Raw genomic sequence first — 7,735 nt, 5'->3', positions numbered from 1 at the left:
ACTTTGAGGGTGAATTCAGGGAAATCTTGATTTAATCTGGAGCGTTTTCTTGTACCAGGAAGTTGTCTTGGGAACTGAAGTTTAATTGTTGAGGAAGTTAAGAGGCGGGTACTTTCACGGCAGTCGAGGAGAAATTAAGGATACTGATGACCGGTCGGATTAATTCACACAAATCGCAGTAGATCAGGGCGAGAAAGGCCATTGTCTGGTCAGGTTAGGCGATGCTCATCTCTCATGAGTAGGTCAGGTCACGAAAGCGTCGTTCAGAGCAGGTCAGACCACGAAGCCTGTATCTGGTTCAAGGCAGGTCCAGTCAAGTGACCTCATGTTATACCAGTGGACGTGGCCAGCCTCCTGAGCGCTGCGGAAGTGCCCTTAAAGACGGTCATGGCACCGATGAGGTCATGCCAAGTGATATGTTAAGTCGTGAGTGGAGTTCAGCAACTTCATGTCAAGGTCGAAGGATTTTATGTTGGGTTAAACTAAGGTCATGTCAGGGAAGATCATGTCAGGTCGTATCTGGACACATCACGCCAGGTCATGTCTGTGAAGATGTACATCAGGTTAGGTCAGGTGAGGTCATGGTACGTTAGGTCAGGTAAATTCATGTCAAGTCGGGCGAGATCGAGTCCTCCCCCCCCCCCCCTTTCTCCTCCTTAAAACTCAGGTCACTGTAAGTCCAACAGGGTCGTGTGGAGTCAGGCCAAACCAAGGGTCGAACGTTTCTTTCATACATTCCACACGAGAACGAACGTTACGTACGGCCGCGGAGCACGACGGAACGACCACCTTTGGGGGTATGACGGCGCGACCCTTCTTTAAACCCGACCCTCACGAGTCCGGGCGGAGGCTCGTACCCTGGTGCTCAGGCCCAGCGTGACTCGCTACAACCCCGGAAGAAGTTCTGGCCACCGTCCACCATCCATCACCAGCAACTGAGGCTGGCCCAGCCAGCCGGCCAGCCTCACCACCAGCCTCCTAACCAGCATCCTGACCACCGCCCCAACCAATGGTGCCTGAACCAGCTTTCAGGAGCCCCTGACCAGCCTCCTGACCAGCGTCCTGACTAGCCCCTGACCAGCGTCCTGACCAGCGAGCGTCCTGACCACCGCCAGCCTGGGCCGGCCTCCTGAGCGGCGGTGATGGACGAGGCGATTATCCTCCGCAGCAGGACTCTAATTATCACAAACAAAGGCCTTCTGTTTGTGTGTAATGAGGGCGTAATTGTCCCGGATGATGTAAGGGTGTGGCCCAGGGAACCGCGATGTGCTCCAGGGTGCTAGGATGTGGCTCAGGGAACCGGGATGTGGCTCAGGGAGCTGAGATACGGCCTAGGGAGCTGGGATAAGGCCCAGGGAGATGCGATGCGGCCTAGGGAGCTAGGGTGTGGTCTTAGGACTTAGGGAAGTGGCCAAGAGGACTGGAATATGGCCCAGGGAGCGGGATGTGGCCCTGGGAACTGGCCTCTTGCCCAGGTACTGTTGGAGAGATTTTGACCACGCCCCGCCATCCTACAGAAGATGAATCCCTGAGAAGACTCAGCAATCCCTCTATCCCTCTCGTTGGATCTGGACACTTGTGGAGGTCAGTCCCAAGGACGCGAGTCCTCACACGTCCCTTCAGGATCCAGGGGATGTCTTGGACTCGGATATGGTAGCCTTGCCCACGACCTGATTTCAACCTAAACTTTGAACGTCGGGTCAAAAGACATGCCACCATAACTAAAAAGGTCGTATCCTTGTGCTCAAGGGGCGACAGTTCTAATTATGTGTCTAGATATCCTTCATAATTTGTTAACTGTTCAGAAAACTGATGATATGAAAACATACAACGCACGACAGGACTCCCATGACAAGAGACTCAGGAAATCACCCAGTAAATGAAAGAAACAGGGAAATGGTAGAGAGAGAAAACATGGCATCATCTGGATCGCCATCCCTCCTCCCTGTACAGGCCAAGGTGCATCAGGCTTGAGAACCAACTACCACTAAACCCCCGCCAGATTTAAAAACCATACACCATGGGTGAAACACATGAGGCACAGACGGTCACGCGAAAGCTGTGCATCCAACTACAGCAAACTGAAAATGCCGGAGTGGAAAAACAGCAAGAGGGTTCTGGTTCTAACCTCTAATGAGACGACTATTTAATCACAGACACGTCCTGTGGAGCTAATTGGAGAAGTGTACTTTGAGAGAATCTATCTACAATATGAGGCACTGGAGATGACAACACAAACCCCCCTACCAACTAACCAACCCACCCGTTGAGGAGTGATCTATAGATCATAACGTACACAAAGATCAGACGACTGTCTATCCCGGCTTTTTCAAAAGAGATTTATTCACATTCATCACTTCGATGAGAGGAAATACCTTAAGGCACAGACTGGGTTACTTGCTCCTTCCTTATCAAGCAGCACGGAGGAAGAACCACTAAGTAACTTGGCTTCATCCTTACCTTGTAAGACCCCATTACCCAGAGGTCTCTACCGTGCACTGATCAGACTTGTGTGCACGTGATACACGCACAGGTTCGGGACAATCTGTCGTCAGTGTCTGGAAGTCAAGTATGCTTTCTTAACAACGGTGATGGCAAAAATAATATCCTCTAAGTCCCCCGGCTGAATGCAAGCCTTCTTCTTTCCCCCCCCCCCCCCCCCCTTACACTGCACAGAGAGAAGAGGTAAACACTGTCACTCCCAAAGCCTTTACGGAGGAATTTACCGAAGTACTCTTCGAAGGGCCTACGCTTCCTCCTACGTATAAAGAATTCACTTTGAAGTTTAGTGGCGGAGTGGGAGGGCTGACGTCAACGCCACGTAGATCCGTGAGAGGCCTACTGTCTGCTACCGGAGGGAGGCCAGGGCTAACCTCGAAGCTGTGATCCTCCACCAACAGATGAGAGATGGCTTAAAAGGGATGCTTCGCCTCTCTCTCTCTCTCTCTCTCTCTCTCTCTCTCTCTCTCTCTCTCTCTCTCTCTCTCTCTCTATCTATCTATCTATCTATCCTGATCCTGCTATCCTTCCCCACCCCCCAACTTTCACGTATTCACGACGAGACAATATCAAAGCAGATTTTAACGCACGAAAGTTTTAATGAAAGTTGACCTTTGAATGGCCCCCAACAAACTTATGTTTACCCAGAGATAACGCATTGTGTTCGCCAGCTGGGAATATTCATGGAATGACTTCCCCAACCCACGGTCATGCAAACGAACGAAAATCCACTGACTGAAAAGAAAACAAAAAAAAAAGAAAGAAAGAAGGAAAGTCAGTATTTGTATTAACTTGTCACAACGCGGAGGGACAACCCAAACAGTTTTATGATGACTCACGTCACATGACCCAGTTGGTTAAGCTGAGTGATGGCGAGGGGGAGAGAACCCGTCCATATGGTCGGTCGGGTTTCTTCCTACGGACGGGCGCGTCCGAACCCGTGCCGCTACGGACGGTGTCGTATCAGATCTGACCCCGACCCTTACGTCCATGGTCGCGTTCGGGACCTGTCCCCCCCCCCCCCCCCCCCTCCTACGGACGGACGTGATCATGTGTGGAGGGGTAGGGGGTACAGATATGGGCGACTGGAGACGCATTATCATCCCAGTTTACCGTGTTAGTGGACCATAAACACGGGGCTATCATATGGGCCGGCCGAGTTCTTTCTAATTAGATTTATGGATTTTCCTTTCAATGCTACAAGTTACTCTCTCTCTCTCTCTCTCTCTCTCTCTCTCTCTCTCTCTCCTCTTGTTTTCTTTCTCTTCCCCTGAGGGTTCCTTTTAGTCTCCTCTCACACATTTTCCAGTCTTCCTTTTCCTCTTTTATTCTTCCTACAAACTGTATTCTTACCTCTCTTCCCACTTTCGTCTCCTCCTTGTTCTCGTTTCCTCCCCCCCTATACCTCTCACTCCTCTCCCCCCCCCCCCCACCGTGTTAGCTTCTCCCCATTCAATCTTCCTTCTCCCCCTGCCTGCCTCTCTCTCTCTCTCTCTCTCTCTCTCTCTCTCTCTCTCTCTCTCTCTCTCTCTCCCCTCCGAACCCTGCCATCGTTCATAGCCCGGCCTGTTCTGGGGAGCTCGCATATACATACATATCTGTCGCTACACTTCCTCCTCCTCCTCCTCCTCCTCCTCCCTAAGCGGCGACCTTAACCGACTACACGGGGTAGGAGGGAGGGATCGAGCGCGGCCGGGGCCTTTAAGCTTCGTGACATAGCAGCTTAATATCGTACAGAGCCCGATGCTCAAGCAGCCCCAGCTAAAGCGGCCATACCCTGCTCGGAGCGCGGCCAGGGCTTTACGATCCGCGCTGCCCATTTGTAAGTCCAATAACAACGTTACTCAGCAGGCAGGTACAAGCGATAAGCTGGCGAGTCATGCATGAAGATTAGAGACTAAACAAAGAGGGAGATAGGTGAGTCTACCCCTCCACGAACCGTAACAAAGAGAATGATGAGTGGGTTGACCCCGCTGGATGTTATTTTTCTTGCTCTATATCTCTACCACACACACACACACACACACACACACACGCACATATATATATATATATATATATATATATATATATACACACACACTGAGACGAGGTTGAGACGGTGCAACACGAATCAAAAACTCTCTACTCGTAGAACACAAACAGTAATCCCGAGACGAGAAATCAAGCAAGAAACTTTTTCAAAAAAGTGAAGAAGTAGTTTCAAAAGTATACGAGCAGCGAATGAATGGCATAAAATTACTGAGGACATGATTAATGCAGAGAGCGTGCATAAATTTAACAAAAAACAAAATTACATTTACGACAGCAAACAATGTTCCAAGAGATTTGGGGGATGGGGTGCCCCCCCCACGAACTTAGTAATAGTTCCCGTGCTGTGGAAATAAGTAATTAAACACACACACACACACACACACACACACACACACACACACACACTACAACCTGTACGAGTTATTTACATTCTGGCCTGGAACATAATCGACTTTGCTGAGGTATGAAAGGCTGTGGTAATGTAGTTTGAAGGTGTCTTCTGGAGACATATATTTTGTCTATCGTGGGAAAAAGGGCCTTCCAGACGTTTAACTGTTGTAGAAAGATTATGTGTAGTATCACAATGCTTTTCACTTCATATCTATCTACCTATCTATTTATGCATCTATCGATATCTTGGACAATCGCATGTTGGCCAAATGGCGTCCTAGCTACGTCTCTTCGTTGTATATCAATTGACTGTTATATTTATCTCTCTTGTGTCTCCCCTGATGATAGAGAGAGAGAGAGAGAGAGAGAGAGAGAGAGAGAGAGAGAGAGAGAGAGAGAGAGAGAGAGAGAGAGTGGGGTTCTTAAAAGTGTCATAATTCTAGTTAAGCGGTGAACAAAATCGGCAATCGTAAGTTAACTCGTGGAGTAAAAAAAAAAAAACGTTAATGCAAGCGATGTGGTGGGAGAAAAGACTTCAACCCAGTCGTAATGGGGCTGAGTGAAAGCCTCCCTAGGACCATCTAAACTACGAGCTAAAAATATCTAATTGTGTGTACAAACGCCAGATGCACACAGGCTTATGGCCCGGCGAGGTCCCCCCCTCCCCCCCCACACACACACACAGTGAAAGGCTATACACAACACTTGAAGGACCATGAGCGACCGGGTCTTGATGAAATACTTAAACCAGGTGAACTGAAAAGTCTCAAAGAATATGTATGTTGAACTGTCACACCTTCCAGACTAACACAACACGACATATCAAGGTTCGGCATATATATATATATATATATATATATATATATATATATATATATATATATATATATATATATATATATATATATATATGATATTATAACAGGCGACTTTGACTCCGTCAAGTCTGAACTTCTAAAACTTTATGGCGGTCTAGGTGTTAGTATCATATCAAGACCTGACCAGGATGAAACAGACTTTACCGTGAGTGTTGGAGAAACATGTTGAGGAAAAAAAAAATGAAGATAAATCATTGCTGGGATTCACAGTGAGCGCTTTGACCATGTCATAGCTAATATGGCCACACTGTATAAGGTAGGAACTCTTCATCTCTGTACCTGAAGTAATTCTGAGTCGAAGAAGTACATTTTGGCTACTAAGTATCGGAGACCACACCATCCAGGTAGCGGATGATGTGTTCGACCCCAAGTGGTCATGGTGTGGCCTTATACCACATGGACAACCATCCACTGTTTCCACGACTGGCTTGAAATGGAATTTAGATAACCAAGTGTTGGCATTTGGACACTTGGTGAGCACATCCAGCACATATGATCCTGCATGTCATGGAAAAGTCACAATCAAGACCACTCAACCTCTTCTTTGGACAATGGGTTGGAACTATGACAAATTTTCTGGAAATTCTCCAAGCTGGAATTTTGCGGGTAATAATCCAGTCCATAAGTGCACCTAAAGCTTGGTCCTATATATATATATATATATATATATATATATATATATATATATATATATATATATATATATATATATATATAGTGAAAGGTGGCTGAACGGGCTGGATGTCGACCACAGGCCTCTAACGGGGTTCATAGCTCTTACCTACTTCACCATTTCGTCCTACAGCAGCTGTATGTTTTTATTACCGTCCTTTTCATTCGATATTTCACTTACTCTAATTCATGTACATGTTATTTCAATTTCTTCGTTCCACACCCTTCATATCTTTTCCTACATTCGTGTCTACAATGAGAGCGATGAAGAGATCCCTCGCGTGCGATAAACGTGACCTCTCAAGTACGATAATTAAATCCCTCGAGTACGATACTTGTGAGTCTTGAGCGCCATGGCCTATCCTAGGTACGACAAATTCATCCCTTCTGTACGATGACTTGACACCCCCTGATGTACGATAACGCTTCTCTTACACACGAATAACCTATCCCAAGTGCAATAACTTCATATCTCCAGTACGACAGCATGACCTCTTACATATACAGTAAATAACTTCATCTCTCTAGTACGACGACATGACCCCTTACATATACAGTAACTTGATTCCCTAAGTATAATGGTTTGACCCCACACGGTTCGTTAACTTGGGCCGGAATATGGAAGCCTCCTTAAGTACAATAATTATTCAATATATTACTAGTGCGATAATTTCTAGAAAATACTCTTTCTAGTTGTTCGATAGACTGAATGGCTGTACGTAAGAACGTAAAAGGACGAGATGACTGGAAGACAGAGACACTGAAAAACATGATCAGACACCACAGAAAGAGAGAGAGAGAGAGAGAGAGAGAGAGAGAGAGAGAGAGAGAGAGAGAGAGAGAGAGAGAGAGAGAGAGAGAGAGAGAGTCATCCCCCCAAAAAAAAAATCTATAGCAAGCAGGCCAGCAGCGGCAGCAGTAGAAGGAAGAGGAGGAACACAGCAGGAGGAACAGCAGCAGCGGCAGCAGAGGGCACACACAGCAGGAGCGGGCGGCCCCACGAGCCCAGTGTTTCCCTGGGAACGCTTCAGACAGGAAATCGTAAATTCTAGTTAGTGTAGGAATTCTAAAACGTCTTTCTCAAGTCCATGGCTTTTACCCCAGACGCCTGGAAATGGATGACTTCCGCATTTTCCCCTTTTAAGGAACTAGACTGAGCATTGTGGGTCCCAATGAAAAAAAAAAAAAAGTGGAAAACGAAGGCGAACTCTCTTGCTCTAGCCCATTCAGCGATGGAAGAAGGGGCGGTGAGGGGTGGGGGT

At 47.2% G+C, this 7,735-nt stretch overlaps 1 pseudogene; it reads left to right on the top strand.

Moving 5' to 3' along the window:
* Positions 1-4,242: 4,242 nt before the first annotated feature.
* On the top strand, positions 4,243-6,436 carry LOC139757983 (thiamine pyrophosphokinase 1-like; annotated as a pseudogene).
* The last annotated feature ends 1,299 nt before the right edge of the window (positions 6,437-7,735 follow it).

Source organism: Panulirus ornatus, chromosome 29 (genome assembly GCF_036320965.1).
Source record: "Panulirus ornatus isolate Po-2019 chromosome 29, ASM3632096v1, whole genome shotgun sequence".
NCBI lineage: Eukaryota > Metazoa > Arthropoda > Malacostraca > Decapoda > Palinuridae > Panulirus > Panulirus ornatus.
The sequence above is the reverse complement of the archived record's forward strand: the minus strand, read 5'-3'. Positions and strand labels throughout refer to the sequence as shown.